Consider the following 16,852-nt stretch of genomic DNA (forward strand, 5'->3'; position numbering starts at 1 on the left):
GGTCGGTAGATGTGTCCACAATGCAGGTATTGTATTAAGTAGAGTCAACCAGAGGATCGTGGTTTGTCTCAGAACGCACCCCTAGTAGAGGGCACTCAAGGACCTCATGTGTAAAACTTTTTATGTCATCCTTCAAATAATTCTAATGGCAAACTATTTTGTTTGTGGGAAAATTGTCCTTTCTAGGAGTTAAAAAAGGCCTTCAATTCGTCAACACTGAGCTTCAAGCATCCAGGTATCACCTATCAAAGTATAACTCGATGTGGTTGGATCAAAAATATATATAATATATTGAATTAAAAAGGGCCAAAATGATAAGAAACTAGACTAAAAAATAAAATTGATACGAAATAAAACAATTTATTGTGTTGGAGTTATAATGAGTTATAATATTTGTTATCATACTCTATAATATAATAGTCAGACATAGTAGATGTCAGTTGTTTGCAAAAAAACAAATATAAACACTGTATCTATATCTCGCCTTGCATAAATGAAATGTAGCATTTAAAAGGGAAGAAGAAGAGCTTGGTTTGTGACCAAAAAGTTGCACGGTCACACTCTTCTAATCAGCTGTCACCAAAAGTCTCACCAAAACAAAAACAAACAGTAACCATCAAGGTGCCTGTGAGTCAATTTGCTCGGGCCACCATCTGTTCTGATCGGTTTGGTCAGCTGATCTACCCCCCAGCATCCCAGGCAGAACATCCTGTGAGACGGTGAAACACACAAACTAAACACGCTTGTGTCATTTAGACACCTTGACTGATAAAGTATCAGAAAACTTTAATGGCATGCAAAAAAACAACAACACAGTAAATGTTGGGGAACATGGCCTGGTGAACGGGACACGGTGTGTTCTCACCTGGAAAAATACATCGTTTCTGGAGACTGTGGAGTTTGCATGCTCTTCCCTGAGTCTGAATCTTGTTTGGATAACGGTGCGTTACTAAGCCCACGTACTACTACTACTACTACTACTACTACTACTGAAACTTTTTTCCTCAATGTGATTATTCAGCTGTGTCCATTGAGCTGGGTGTGACTCTAACCCACTGGTGTCTGTGTGACTGCCAGCACTGTGACACTGTGACCCCCCCCCCCAGCAGCTCTGCACCCATCCCGTTCCAGCCCCTCTCCCCTAAATGTAGGAATTCTGTGGTAAATATGTTTCACACACTTTACAGACACATTTTAATAACTGCCCTTGTTCTGGACTATTGTATATTTTTATTTCCTGTATTCCACCATCTTTTTAAATATGAACCAAACAATATGATAACTGTGAGTCCGTCCCACTCCGTACATACCACGCCAGCTGCATGTCCCGGCGTCCCGGCGGGCAGCACGCTGGCACCCGTCGTGACGCTGACGCTGTTGGGGTGGCGCACGCGGACAGCTGGCCCGGCCGCGATGGCGGGAGGGGGCCGCCGGGCGCCGGTTTGACTCCCTGCTGCGGGGCGGGGTCAGGGTCTGCTGACTGCTCAGCAGGGACAGCCTCAGGGCCGGGAGGCTCTTCTGTTGACGGGCAGAGAGAGGTCGGCGGTTTAGAGTCGGAGGGGGCCAAAATCACACATGCATGAGAGAAAAACATACACAGCTGGGGAAAAAAACCAAATGGTGGTGTGGTCAAGGGCTGATTTAGCATGTATGTTGTCATGGTTACAGGTTAAAGTTGTTATATGTTGTATTTGTTTTGATATATGTAAAAAAAAAACACATTTCTTTCTTCAGTTTAATTAGATTTTATGACTATAAATTGCCAAACATGAAACATTATCCGATAACGCCTGCCAAACCTGAGGAGCTGATTCCAGCCCCACACCGACTATTTCAGGCGGATTTGACGTAAGCGACCTAACGTTGCGTGACAACGAGTGTCTGTGGCCGCGTCGGACGGTAGGGCCGCCCTGTTGTGACGCTCATTGCGGCAGACTGGAGAAAACACCGCCGGCTGCTTGCAGGGACGGCTGAGGGGGCCACTGTCACACACAGTCAGAAGTCAGGCCAGAGGGGTGTGTGTGCTTATGTGTGTATCATTCTACTGTCAGGGCCTGGCCATCACTGGCCTTGGTGCCAGGGAAAGGACTACTTTAGGGGGTGAGTTTAGGAAAATACATGTGAGTGCCAGCTCGAGGAGCCACGTTTACGGGGTGATTTAAGGGGCAGGTTCGGGAGCAGTTCAGGAAACTGTTTGATTTTAAGGGTCAATTGAGAGCCAAGGGGCCCAGATAACTGTCAAAGTTGGGCCCCGGTAAAAAGGGGCCCTTTTATGAGACAGGGTAGATTGAAAGCTCGGGGTTAACTGTCCAGTAGCCAGTTTAAAAGAGGATTTTTTGGGGGAGACTTTTAGAAATCAGGGTTTGGAGAACTGTAGGGAAAAGGCTGTTTTAGAAAAGCTGATGGAGAAAAAAAAAAGAAAGTAAAAGTTTACAAGCGAGGACCACACCTTGAGAAAAGGCACCAGGTACGGCTGCGGAGACGACTTGAGCTCAGTCTGCAGCCGGCTGGTGAACTCCTCCGGCTCGATCTTGGCATCCTGTCAGGTGAGGGGGGGGTAAAAGTACAAACACCAGTTCACTAAGGAGCCCAGACAGTTAAAGCACAACACGGTGACTTCAACGCAACAAGATGACATCCCCAACTCCCATCCTGGCACCTCAGGGTGCAGCTCATGGACGTGGAGGTGGAGCAAGGAGGGTTCGGGAAGCGTTTCATGCTGCCATCTACAGGTTTAAAATATTCATTACAACAACACATTGAAGAGTCCACTCTGACCGACTCCTACTTATATTTTAAACTGCAAAAAAAGAAACACTATGATTTAATCTGGATATAGAAAAGAAGTAAAAAAAAAAATATATCTCTTAACTAAAACGCACAATACTTCCATGATGTCAAGGATAGATGTTCCTCTGTAGTTGTTGTTTTTTTAAAAGCTCACCAGCAGGTCCTGAACCAGAGACTTGACGTTCTTGGAGGTCTCGGGGGACGGAGAGTTGTGAGACGCCAGCTTGATGAGCGTGGCCAGGAAATTCTTGCACTTCTTGACATTCTCCTGCATTTCCTGTTGTTGGCAAAAAAACAATTATTCACCTCCTGTCGAAAATTGAAAAAGAGCTGACAGCTCGGGCTACAAGTTGCTCAAATGTGACTTCTAAAGTGCTTATCAAGATTTAAATAAATGATCTTCTTTTGTTACTAGGATACTGGGATTAATGCCAATGTAGGATCAGAGTTTTGTGTTAAAATAAAGGTTACGGGGCAAATCCTGAGCAGAGAGGAACTTATTTATGCTGCCTCTGTTTTATTAATACTTAGCAGAGATACAACAGAATTACACTACATGGACTGATAAAGAATCAGCATGTGGCCCAGTCATCTCTGAAGCCAAATGAGACATGGCACCTGTCCACTCCAACTGCCAGCGGCAACAAACTGGGGGCCCTTAGAGGACTCTCCGCCTGTAAATATATGGAGATGTGTGGAGTCTGTGTGTTTGTGTGTCTGTGTGTGTGTGTGTGTGTGTGAATCCGTACCTCTGTGCAGATTATGAATATTTATGTAAGCCTGCATCTGTAAGCCTGTGTGTGTGTCTCTGAATATTGGTGCGTCTGTTTGTCCTTGGGTCTGTATGCGCTCGTGTGAACGTATGAGTGTGAACGTGTGTGGGCATGTGTGAGACTTTTGGTGCGGGGGCTGGCGGGTCTGGGGGGCTTAAACTTGTGACACAGTCGGCACCCACTGGCGGCTGTGACAGCGCCTGCCTGCGCCCTCTAGGGTGAAGTGTGGGCGGCGGAAGGCTGATGTGGAGGGAAGAGAGGGAACGGACCTGGGACACGATGGGACCTCCGGGGTTCGCGGCGATGCCCGTCTGCGGAGGCTGCGGAGGCTGCGAGGCTGCGAAGGTTGGGAGGCGGCCTGTGCTGGGGCCTGGGGGCCGCCGCCACCACGGGGGTCTGCTGCGGAGCCGCCACTGCCACGGCCGGCGCCGCTGGGACCTTCTGTGGAGGGGTGGGGGGGCAAGAAGGAGACAGAGAGATAAACAGGACGTGACGCCTCGCTCGCAGCAAGGCCACAGAGAACAGGAGGCAGGCGCCGCGGCGCTCCCTGTCACATCTGGTGTCCTGACTTCGGCGGACGTTGCTTAACAGACAGAAGTGAGGGAGGGGGAGGAGGGGAAGTATTGGAACGCTAGAGGCTGGGAAAGACAGGAGGCCGTTGAAGCTGTCACAGTCCCCTACCTGATAAGAAACGCCTCCTATCTGGATTTGTCACCTTATCCACCAATTGTGTCCTTTCTGATAGAAACATTTGAACGACTGCAAAATAACAGATGAGGCGCCATCAGCGGTCTCTCACTGCAAAAGCCCTCATCACCTCTTTTGAATCTCTCAGGGCCCGTTTTTCACAGGCGGGAAAATAAATATGTGATGCAATCGTAAAGTGGACAGCTCTAACCACAGGTGTGAATGCACCCGAAATATGCATGAGGGTCCGGTCGCTCAAGCTGCATATGGGTCACATGCGTGGATGTGGCCTTGTCGTGCGGTGCGAGCCAAAATACACCTCGATACACCTTCTTCAATACAGCATGATGTTCATTTAGTAAATTATGGGCCATTTAGAGTCAAATAGACCATAAAGCAGGATGTGCTTTAGAATGGGGCTACGTTGTGATTGACAGGTCGCTACCAGAGCCATATGCAGCGTCTTTACGTCACTCCTTCAAAGTCAAAATATACTAACTTTCACTCACTGGTTGCAAAGAACAAAACAAAACAAAAACAAAGATGGCAACGGACAAAAAACATGACGGTGACGGACAAAATCCAATATGCCGACGGCCTCAATGCTTCAAAACCTCTGTCCACAAACCAATGGGTGACGTCATGCCTCGACTACTTCCACTTCTTACACACAGTCTATGATCTGCACTGACGGCTGCCTAGTTAGTGTTTGTAAAGAGTGATGAGAAATCGCCCAAACACAAGGAAAAGGTCTCGACAAGGCACATAACCTACCCTGAGCACAAGAGTACAGCACACTTAGTGTTTTCTGTTTAGCCACAGGTCAAAGTTTCTCCTCAGATGGATTCAAATACGAGCGAGGAAATTTAATGAGCGCTACCTCTCAGTCGGGAGTAGATGCAATGTGGACGGACAGTATTTTGATAGGAAACACTGGATGTGATCAGAGCATAAGTTCCTCAGAAGTGGGAGAGTTTAACCTAAAAATGTATCTCTACCAGTGCTGGTGTACAGTAGGGGATATGATGGAGAGAAGCCAGGGCTGCAGCTAGAAAATGTGTTGTTATTACCATTTTTCTCTGCAATCAAACAACATGAATCTAAAATTTAAAACCCAAATGATTCCATCCAACAGTACCTTTTGAAAAACAACACATGAAGAAAATATAAAGCAGGAAAAAAAGACTGAAAAACAGACGAGTAAGGAGGGTTGTCTCACTGGGCGGAGTGCAGGACAGGAGGAGGAAGAGGAGGAGGAAGAAGAGGAGGAGGTCTGAAGGGCAGGGCTGGACGGGATGGGAGAGGGAGACGGTACCATCTTGGCCGGGGTCAAAGGACACTGCCTGGTGGTCTGAGAGGTCGCGGGAGACTGCGGGGAAGAGAGAAAGAGAGAGAGGAAGAGAGGCAGAAAAAGACAAACACAGAGCGTAAAGATACCAAAGAAAGCAGGTGAGGAAGGTATAACAGGAGGGACAATGAATACAAGGATGCAAAGAAAGAAAAGCAACATAGGTGAGCGTGTCTCCGTTTCAGAGGGGAGGCAAAGAGCGAAAGCGGAAGTGAGTGGAGGGCAGAGAGAGAAGACTGGGACAGCAGGAGGAAGGGAAGAAAAGAGCAGCGGCGTGCCTTGCGGACGGACATAAAGGTCACGACGGCGGGAAGGTTTGAAGAAGGAGGCATCACGCTGGTGGTGTTGAAGGGTGAAACGGAGAAAAAAGGATGTTTTGGTCAGGTTACAGTCGGTCATTGTGTCACACTGCTGGGATCTCACGGCAGGCACACCAATGACATTTACCTGTTACGCAACTTAATGTAGGGACGGGAAAAACCTGGCGCTCGCTTTCCTGATATACGTGTAAAGCATGATTTTATAGAGATTGTTCTCTAATGTCACAACTGTGCAACTTTGAAACTAAAAGAAAAGTTAATTCACTGAGTCCTGGGGCCTTAGGGCAACAAAATCATTGATAGCTGTGGGTCATGACAAAGTTGTCTGGTTTCATCGATAGATATAATCGGGTATCATCTGCATAACGGTGAAAGTTTATGGAGTGTTTCCTGATAATATTTCCAAACGGTAGCATATGGAAGGAGAATATAATTTTATTTTAGACTAGTGGAAAGAGGAAGTGGAAACCATCCAAATACAATTACATTTAGGTGTTTATTTTACTACTTTTCTACTGAAGATTTCCACCAAAAGCAAGCATTAGATCATGCCTAATGTGCATATTCAAACATAACATTTCAGAAAACGTACGAAAGAAAAATAATTGTCTTGATGTAAGTAATCAACTGGGGATGTTTTATGATGATATCTATTAGTCACATGTATACCCTATTCACTGCACTGTCTTCAAAATAAAAGTCAGTTTTCTCTAAATCAGTTTCTCCACTTCAGAAGAACTTACATTCACCAAACTTTCCAGTTTCATTCCTATCTGTATTCTGAAGGTTTTAACAGAGGGGTTTGTTCATATATAATTTATAGCCTGATATATACAACTTTTTTCCCCCTAAAAACATGGCAAATCTTTTTTTTTTTTTTTTTTAAAGCTGCAACATTATTTTCTTATTTATGGAGCGATTAAAAGAGAAAATCCCCTCTGTAAAAAGCTATGATTCTTATATTCAAATGAGTGCATATATGATAAGATGAGTAATTTGCATATTTAAATATACTTTTCCAGAAAACTATATATAAAATTATTTCCTTCAACTGGGGAAGTTTCATGGTGCTAGCTATCAGTTAAATTGTTTACCCAATTCACCTGTAAGCACTTATAAGCTTTTATAAGGATTCTTTTTCCAGCTTTAATTAAAGCTCCCCCCCATGTTAAAGGAGGACCAAAAGACAATCAGACAAAAGGTTTGCACAAGCATTTCTTCGGGATGTTGCATTTCATTGCTAATTCATGCACAAAATAAGCAAGATGTCTCGTGTTGTTGCTACATTTGTATTTGGAGTCTGACATTGTCTGCTATCTCTTTCAATCTGCGCACCAAAGTGCATTATTAGGTACAAAATAAATGTGAGTATATGTGTACAGAGTACGGTATATGCAGTATATGGGATGGGCAGACAGTATTTTACCAGTGGTGCATTGGAACAATATACTCACTAATGAGATGTAAGTTGCAAATGAAATACTGTAGGTTTGTAACAAAGATGGATGCTGAAATTTGTGATAACTGGAGTTGGTTTATTAGAATATTAAAGGGGTAAGAGCAAATGGGATGCCACAAAACCACCGACGATGCCCGGTGGCTCACTACTAATACACACACACAACACACACACACACACACACACACACACACACACACACACACACACACACACACACACACACACACACACACACACACACACACACACACACACACACACACACACACACACACACACACACACACTTCTGGCTGCTATCCTGTCTGTGGGCCGAGACAACCCAAGAGGGCCTATGCCCCGACCTCTGGCACACGGTCCCCCATTCACAGGCGGGCCAAATCACACATCACACACACACACACACACACACACACACACACACACACACACACACACACACGCACACGCACACGCACACGCAGACACACAGCTGTGCCAAGGACAGAGAGAAAGAGGCGAGAAGAAGTAGGATAAGAGAGAGGAGGAGGAGGGATTTTAAAAAGTTTTGTGCGATCCAAAAGAATGTTGCACTGAGGCGTTGGGGGGGAGAAGAGTGGATGTGTGAGGGGGAGAGGGGGTTGACGGTGAGAGCCATGGGGTGCATCCCGCCGCCGGCGGTGCCTGTCTCTCCATTTCACTCTCTGTATCTCTCTCCTTCTTTGCACACGAACACGCTCTTGAGAAAACCAAAAGCCTTGTTAGCTTTTTAAAATAATCAGGCAGTTGGATGATGAATGATTTAACAGGTATGGAAGGAAGGAAGCTCGGGATGCCTTCCGTTTCTGCCCTCAGGGGTCACGGGGAAGAGTGACAGGCCGTCGGAGGGGCTGAGCTCTGGGAATAAACACCATTCCCTTTCATTTTCCCTGCCACCGCTTTTCCTGTCGAGAACGCAACGCCGCGGCCCGGCTAATTTGTCACAGGCGCGGCGGTGAGAGGCGATGACAGCCTGCGAGTTTTTTCTTTTTTTTTTTTTTGGGCAACAGGGTGGATGCAGGTGCGATTGCAGGAGGCGGGAGGGGAGCTGTTGTGTAACGGATACGGACTCCCGTCTGTAGAGTCAGTTTGAGAATCAGCGTGATGTTCTTTATGCTGAGAAAGTAGGAGGGTGGAATTTTCCATCGATTAGGAAACCACAGTTTTAAAAAGGTGTTACATGGCCTCGTTCAGCTCCGTCCGTAGAGCAGCAATACTACCAGTGAAGGTAATACTAGCCATCGCTACACAGCAGAGTGTACTACTGCACAGCTTCACTGATGAAGTACTCACTGCCACATCTTATGAATGTGTACTGTAGGCTGTATTTCCTGGTAGTTTATCGTCTGATCCGATAAGAGGAATGCCACCTTGTTTTAATCTCTGTCTGCTTTTTGTAAATCACAGATACCGTAATAACTCATTCTAATGCTCATAATAGCTGTATGAAAATATGATGAACCTGTGTCGTATTGTTGAGAATGTCAGTGGAGCAGGAAGCAGTATGATTCAGAAGAAGTAGAAGTAGAAAGGAAAGAGGAAAAAGTTAAGTTGAATCAACAAATATAGATAGTGAAATGCTGCCCTCTAGTGTCCGTCTGTTGTCCTCGCAGTTAGTGTTGTGATGAGCAGGAGATCCCCGTGGACTCATAAAGTGTTTAGGGGGCCTTTTCAACACAGCCGTGAGAGGCCGGATCAAAGAGTGTGTTGTAAGAAATTAACTGTTTAGGTCAGATTGAGCATTTGGTCTCTAAAGCAGTTATTACTGTATTTTGCCGTTGACGACCAGATGACTATCGCTGTGAGCTATTTAAAAGCCACCTGCACTCTATAACTTATTATTCGGAGAAAGTGTGTGCATTATTTTCCAAAGTTTCTATAAATTCTATAAAATCTAAATTGAATCACTTAAAGTACAAGAGGAAATGTTTTTTTTTTCCGGCAGTATACTGTGCGGCAGACGGATTAGATGGCCACACAGGTCAGTATTTGAACGTCCATAGAGGACACTCAGGCTAGATGACTTCATGACAGCGTTTCCTCACAGCTCCCTGCTGACGTTGGAAAAACTTAATGAAGGTCAAATTTGAGTTTAAAACAATGTGAGTTGGGATTTGAGGGAGCGTTGTGCCTCTTCGCTGAGTTACGACGTCACCTGACCACAACAACTAGTCCATTAATCAATGAGTCGACTGAATTGAGCGGTTTTTAAAAAATGTTTTACGCAAGAATCAGATTCTTTTTTCTGTTCTCGTTCATCTTCTGTGATAGTGAACTACATATCTGCATGAATCATGACTTAGAATTTGGGTTTTTGGGGCGTCAATACAAAAAAGTTTGAATAAGTCAATTCGGGCTTTGGAAAAATTGCAATGGGCATTGTCTTCTTCTGATGTTTTAAAGATCGAGAAAGTAATAATATGAATAAGTGATAATGAAATGAATCATGTGTTGCAGGCTGACATTATTTCGACTGTCCCATCGCAGTGAAGCTAACAACAATGCAGCACACAGGATTAAATGCAACATTTTTGAAGGGGAAACAAATTCATCATAACAAATCCGTTTTAGATGTCTTGCAGACAAATGCATTTACTATTAATCTAACCCTTAACCTTCTAAAAAAACGTATGGCTACTATAAAACACATATGTGAACAAATCCTTTCCTCAGATTTGTCAGAGGTCTATGTTCTGAGGTGAACAAGACCGAGTTAAGATGCTCTAGTCTTGAATAAATATGTCTCTGTGCCATTGCAGCTGTCCGACTTGATTTACAGAGAAACTATGAGAGACAAATTATCCGGTAATCTCATCACTAAAGCCAATTAAAGGTGTGTGTGTTCAGCGCGTGTTACGCTCAGGTTTCTAAATGAATGATGTATCCACAGGTGATCATAAGCACATTCCAATGAATGATTCAGTGGGCTCGTTAGAGTGTGATGAGACGACCCCGCGGAGTCATTAGGGAGCCTTGAGACATTAATTCACCTATTAATCGCAGTTTAATCTATACGTAAAATAATCAAGCGCCTTCGTTCATTGTAATAATTGCGCGGCTAAACGTGTTAATCACATCCCAATTAGGCTTAGCTGCTCGCTTAATGAGGTGCCGCCCGTCCAGTATCAGCCTGTGAATCAGATCAGTGTTTCTCCAATTGAAATCAGTCCAATTCATTTTGACAAAAGGTCAGCGGTGGTGGCGTTAACATTGACAAATATTCTGCAAAGCTCAAAAGACTGAAACTGACAGGAAGTGTATGTCTGTACAATGTGACACTTTCATAGAAGGAGGTCTGAGGTCCATGCCCTTTGCGTTGTGTGAAATTAAAATTAAACGTACGTTGAACTGGTGCTTTCCATATTTTATGGCAAATTTGAATGTCTGTTATAGATCTATTTTGATTCTTCACTAATCCCAGTGTAGAATACAATCTCCTGCATTAAACTCATCCTGACAATTTCAAGTGAAGGGTAGTTGGTTCTGTAGTGCCAACTTCAGGTCTGAGGTCAGTGCCTTGGTGAAGGGCATCACAAGGAGTACACGTAAGAGCTTGGTGAAGGACGGCGGATGGCGTTTGGTGAATGCTGATTCGGGGGATCAGCAAAGCTTTACAGGTGGAGAAGATAGAAATGTGTATGTGGTCGGAATCATTTTTTAGTTTCAGATGAACGAATGCTACGTTTCTAGAACATTGGTTGGTGTAAAATATATGTCTGTGTACGTAAACATTACCTCGTCCACTAAATTGAATATTTCCATTATCATTTTAAGGCAAATTAAAAAAGATCTAATGTTTTAGAGTAAAGTTTGTTTTCCACAATGTATTACACATGTGAGCTCCTGCGTTTTCCTCCTTACTTTACCTTAATGTCACTCATGTCACACACACACACACACACACTATTTGTAGTTATTTTATGCAGCGGTTAATAATTCAAACGTCTGCCTTGCTGTCCGCCATTGGACAGTTTGAAGAACCGCAATGCATTTTGGGATGGTTGAGAGTGTCCGGTCAGCTCACGCCGCATACTTTATGCATATGTAGTATACATCTGTTCATTTCTTGCATTAAGAAAATCCACCGTGCAGTGTGAACGCACTACACTGACATTTTAGTATTATTCATACCTGGTATAAATAGTTTTTTTAACATGCGGTTTAGAACACAGCCTATATCTCTTACCCATATTAAACAATGGCAGGCCACATTATGTATGTGTCCAATAAAATAATATCTTTAATATCTGTGTCTGAATCTCTGATGAATGCAACTTGTTCAAATCTAAACACAATATTGTTTTATCCAAACAAAATGGTTTCCTTCTTCATCTGCTATGAATCTGTCTTTTAGACCTGATTTCAGCACCAGGAGCTGTCCACAGTCCTGCTGTATCTGTGCCATCAAACTTTTCTCTGCTGTCCTGGATAATAACTCTTGCTCATTTACTTAATTTAAACACGGTGTCCCACAGTTTTCAACCTATTCCATATTGTGGTCATTTCCCCAGTTGAGAAAAAAATTCCCTGTTTGCAGCGTTCTGATAATCCAGTTTTCAAAAAGTTTTCTTTTAAATATGGCATATAATAATAATAATAATAATAATTATTATTATTATTATTATTATTTATAATAATAAATTGTGATATTGATTATCTAGCAGGTTGATGAGGACAAAACACAGTAGAGTACAATAAAGAAAGGATTCATACAGATCCTTTAAAACATGGCAGATACAGATCCTTAGGAGTTGCTCAGGACATCTAAAGTAAAACAGGACATAAGTAGGACAACCTCTTCAGACAATAAAGAAGCATTTCATCCTTCAGTTTATCGAAAAAAAACTAAATCAGCAAATTTGGTGACACATGGTCTTCACATGCAGCAACAATATGCTCCCTCAGGGCCACATTATGGAAAAGCATGAAGACACTTTTCTCTGTTATGCTGATGATAAACAAATCTGTGTCAACTGAAAACACCCTGACCCGAAATGACCCGACCTTATTGTCACCGGAAAGTGAATAAGTCTGAAACTAACATTGAATTGACTCCATATATAGCATCTAAGTGTGCGCTGGAGAATGTGGATATCTTGGGATGAATACTTTCAGGGTTTTCTTTTGTCTGAACAAGGGAAGGCTCAAACCCACAGAATCTGAGCCCACCTGTATTTTCATGATGAATCGTATCGGCCACATAAAGCATGATTCACTGAAGTGTTCTGATTACACTAGAAAAACTGGTCTTTACACGTCCGATATATTCTTTCCAGGAGTTTGCGCTGCGTGGAATGAACTTGTGATTGTTCGATACACTGTATAAAATGCCCATAATTATGAAATGTTGATGTGAAACTAACATAAAAGCATGCTTTTGATGTGTTTATCACAGTAAAGACATTACATCATGGTTACACAGTGACATTTCTCATTTTAACATGCACTTAATTATGATTGACAAGTACAGGCAAAAGACCTAAATGAGCTGGAAAGATAATTTCAAATTGTGGGTGTTCGCCTTTAGGCAGATTAGGAACAAACATTCATTCACAAATGTTGCAGTTTTGCAACGTCATTATTAATCTCTGTTTTTCCTGATTTTTTTCTTATTTGTAAAATAAAAACAGGTGGCAGCTACCATGTGGGCCGTGAGTCTCACCTGAGGAGTTGTTACTCTGAAGGACGCTCCCGTTGTGGGGGTGGCAGGTCGTGGAGAGATGTTGTTCTGGGCCTGGGCCTGAGCCTGAGCCTGAGCCTGAGCTTGAGCCAAAGCCTGCTGAGGAACCATCACTAGCTGGCCCAGCTCCGTGCGCACCAACACCATCCCTGGAGAACCACAGAGAACATTTATTTGAGGAAACATGAAACAATCACAATCAAAGAATGGGGTTTAAACCTGATGGATGCATGTATATACATATATATAATTCATTTTTTAACAGAATCCATCAATATCGATATTGCAACGATGCTGTTGGGTTGACCATTGGTGCTTTTACATAATGTTTACACAATACCGTTTTTTATGAATAATCATCAGTAATGTGGATATAATGACTTAGTGTGTAATGGTGAATGGTAGAACTGCTAACAGCCTGGTAAGTTCAGAAAATGCCATCCCTGTACAGTAACGCAGCCTTTAAAACCAAGAGAAGACAACTCTTATGCCATATGACGACATCCCACATCCAAAACAATACCTAGTCTCATATCATGATATCGGTTATGATATTGTTATATCCCCCCGGCCTTGATTTGATGTCGATGGTTTGTGTTTTCTACTGATCACTTGCACAGATAACCGAGTATCATCCTAAGGGAGCTTTGTATTCTGAAACTCTGGCAGGCAGCTGAAACAGCGATTCCAAAATAAATTCTCTAAACAAGCAGCCAGTGTAAATGCAATGTTTTAACTGCCAATTCGAGTGCGGTTACAAAAAGGGGAAGAGGTTTCTGAGAGGCAAAAGCCACTTCAACACAACCTTAAGACTAAGAAAAGCATGGAGAGAAAGGGTGAGGCAATTGCCACACTAAATGGCAACAAACAGAAGCGACTGATCCTATTATTTCAAGTGCACTTGAACGGTGAGTGATCTTATACCATGGGCACTGAACGTAGGTTTCTGAGTGGCTGGAAAGAGTCTGTTAGAACTGAGTAACACAAGGAGCCCCATTCAAATGTTTAACCACCATTCTTAACCGCTGCATAAGGAATATTTAACTTCAGTTAGCCATCGCAGCAGCACTTTGCTTTGTGCTACATGACCTCCTTACCAAGGTTTAAACGGAGCTAACGGGTTAAACTGACCACAAACAAAATGATAAGCTTCTTCTGTGGCAAGTGGCCACCATGGTCTAAATATAAAATAACATCTGTTATTTTCATATAACAGGACAGTACTGTTGTGTATTATTGTTTATTTCATCGCACTATACGTAGCTCACAATGCAACTGGCAACTCTTTGCTCTTTTTTAAAAGGCTAGGATTGCAGTCCATTGTGAGGTGGCCCATGTCAGGTCAAGATAACATGTTTTAATAAACACCTTTGCAGAATTTCCATAAAGTAAAAAAAAAAAAAAAAGGAGACACAGGAAGGTTATTTGCTTATTCTTATCATTCCCTTGGTTCCATCTGACTGAGAGATTATTCCTGAGGTGAGTTGACTCAGAGCGGTGTTAAAGAAACACAAACCATAACATTGTACTCAGTTATTACACCGAATGTTTACCAAATGACAGAATAGTGACTTTATAGAGGTTGGCTGCCTTGCAAAAGTCTTCTGCTTGTTTATTTGGGAGGCCATAAATGTGTACAATGTATGTTAATTGGATTATTACATAATGCTTTTGAAACACGTTGTATACAACGAATACGTCTGAAACGCTGTTGACCGTCATGAGAGAGCAGCTGCACTTCACTACGTCTATGATGGAAAAGCCTTTAAAGCCTGATCAAGGATGTGGTCTTTGTTTGCATTTTAAGGTGTGTGAAAACAGTGGTGGTCACGTTTTTTTTTTTTATGATTTCATTGGAGGGAGTTTGAGTTAAAGACGTAAGTATCAGGTGACCTATCAATGTATCAGATACATTCAATTAGACAGTTCATTGCAAACTTCATGCAACTTTTTGTCTTGTTTTTCACGTTTGTTTTTTTATTACAATGTTGTGTTTTGATGCTGTTAAGGATGCTTGGTGTAAATGTCGTACTTTTGCATGGCTCAGTGGTCACATCATGGTTGGGTGAAGTGTGTGCTAAAACTCACAGGAATACAGCATGTGTTTACCTTAGGAGCAGGCACCACACTATGGCACACACACACACACACACACACACACACACACACACACACACACACACACACATGTACACAGCTTCCCAAACACACTGACAACCATGGGAGGAGAACAGGATCACACACACACACACACACACACACACACACACACACACACACACACACACACACACACACACACACACACACACAAGCCTCGGGTAAGGTTACTTCAACACAGGTGTGCTCCTCTCCTCCTCCCTCCCCTCCTGCAAACCTTACCCGGTGGGATGGTGAACCCGGGGGCAGCTGAATGGTCGTCTGCTGCTGAGGCGGTCTGACGATCAGCTGGGGGGCCACCATCCTCTGAGGAGCTGCGAGTCCCGGACGGGGTTGAGTCTGCGCGGCTGTGGCCGTGGCGGGCGTAGGGGAAGGTACCGTGGGCCTGACCATGACGACAGCGGGGGTCACTGCCGGGGTCACTGCTGGGGTCACTGCCGGGGTCACCGACGGGGTCACTGCCGGGGTCACTGCCGCCCCTGCAGCACCAGAAGGCTGGGGGACCGTCGTGGTGGTCGCTGCTGCTGCTGCTGGCGTGACCACAGTGGAGACAGTGTTTGTTACAGAGTGGACACTACCAGACTGGCTGGACATTACAATTTTGGAGTGACAATCGTCTGCTTTGGAGGCCCCGGTGTTGAGGGTCCCCTTTGAGGCCCCGGTGCTGGATGTCCCCTGTGAGGCCACGGTGCTGGGTGTCCCCTTTGAGGCCACGGTGCTGGATGTCCCCTGTGAGGCCCCGGTGCTGGGGGTCCCCTGTGAGGCCCCGGTGCTGGGGGTCCCCTGTGAGGCCCCGGTGCTGGATGTCCCCTGTGAGGCCCCGGTGCTGGGGGTCCCCTGTGAGGCTGAGGGGGGAGGAGGGTCCCAAGCGAGCGCCCTGCTGGACCAAGGCCGACACGCTGGTCCCGTTCTGGGCGATGCTCGCCACAATGTGACTGGGGAGTCTGTGCAGCGCGATGGTGGGGGTCCCCGGTCCAGAGCGACGGCCGACCGGCCCGCGGGGAGGCTCGCGTTGGAGAGGGTGAAGGTGGAGGTGTCGATGGAGCACGTCACCGGCGGGCTCGCGCTCTCCAGCCCCGCGGCGGCCCCGCTCCTCCGCGTCGTCACGGCCGCTCCGTTCAGACTCTTGATCCGAGCAGAGGCGCTCCTCCGCAGCGCGGACAGGCGCTTCGTCTCGACCTTTGACCCCCGGCTGCTGCTGCTGCTGCTGCCGGTGGTGCTGATGCTGCTCACCGCGGTGATGGAGGCTCCATGTGAGTCCGCTGAGGTGACCGGAGCCGCGTCCGTGCAGCCGAGCTCGCGGCTGGTCTCGGGTCCGGTCCTCCGTCCGTGTTGTTGTTGTTGTTCTCGCGCTCTCCCTGAGTGTAGGTTCTCGGGGGCCACGGGGCCGGCGCCTCCGTTCTCCTCCGGTGTCCCCGCCGCGTCGCTCTGTCCGGCGAGCTGCGACTCCAACGAGCCCACCAGGTCGCTCACGGCTTTCTCGTCCACCTCTGAGAACAGCATCTCTTCCAGGGGGTCGGAGGAGCCCGCCATCTCTGCTCACTGTCGCTGTCTTGTGTTTTTTTTTTTTTTTTTTTTTTTTTTTTTTTTTTTGTGTTTGGTTTTTTTTCTTTT

General features: G+C 45.0%; 1 pseudogene; it reads right to left on the reverse strand.

Annotated features, from left to right (window-relative positions):
* The window catches only part of LOC129100202 (transcription initiation factor TFIID subunit 4-like), an 84,447-nt pseudogene extending 67,660 nt beyond the window's left edge, over nucleotides 1-16,787 (reverse strand).
* Nucleotides 16,788-16,852: the final 65 nt, after the last annotated feature.

The sequence above is a fragment of the Anoplopoma fimbria genome, chromosome 2 (assembly GCF_027596085.1).
Source record: "Anoplopoma fimbria isolate UVic2021 breed Golden Eagle Sablefish chromosome 2, Afim_UVic_2022, whole genome shotgun sequence".
NCBI classification, from domain to species: domain Eukaryota; kingdom Metazoa; phylum Chordata; class Actinopteri; order Perciformes; family Anoplopomatidae; genus Anoplopoma; species Anoplopoma fimbria.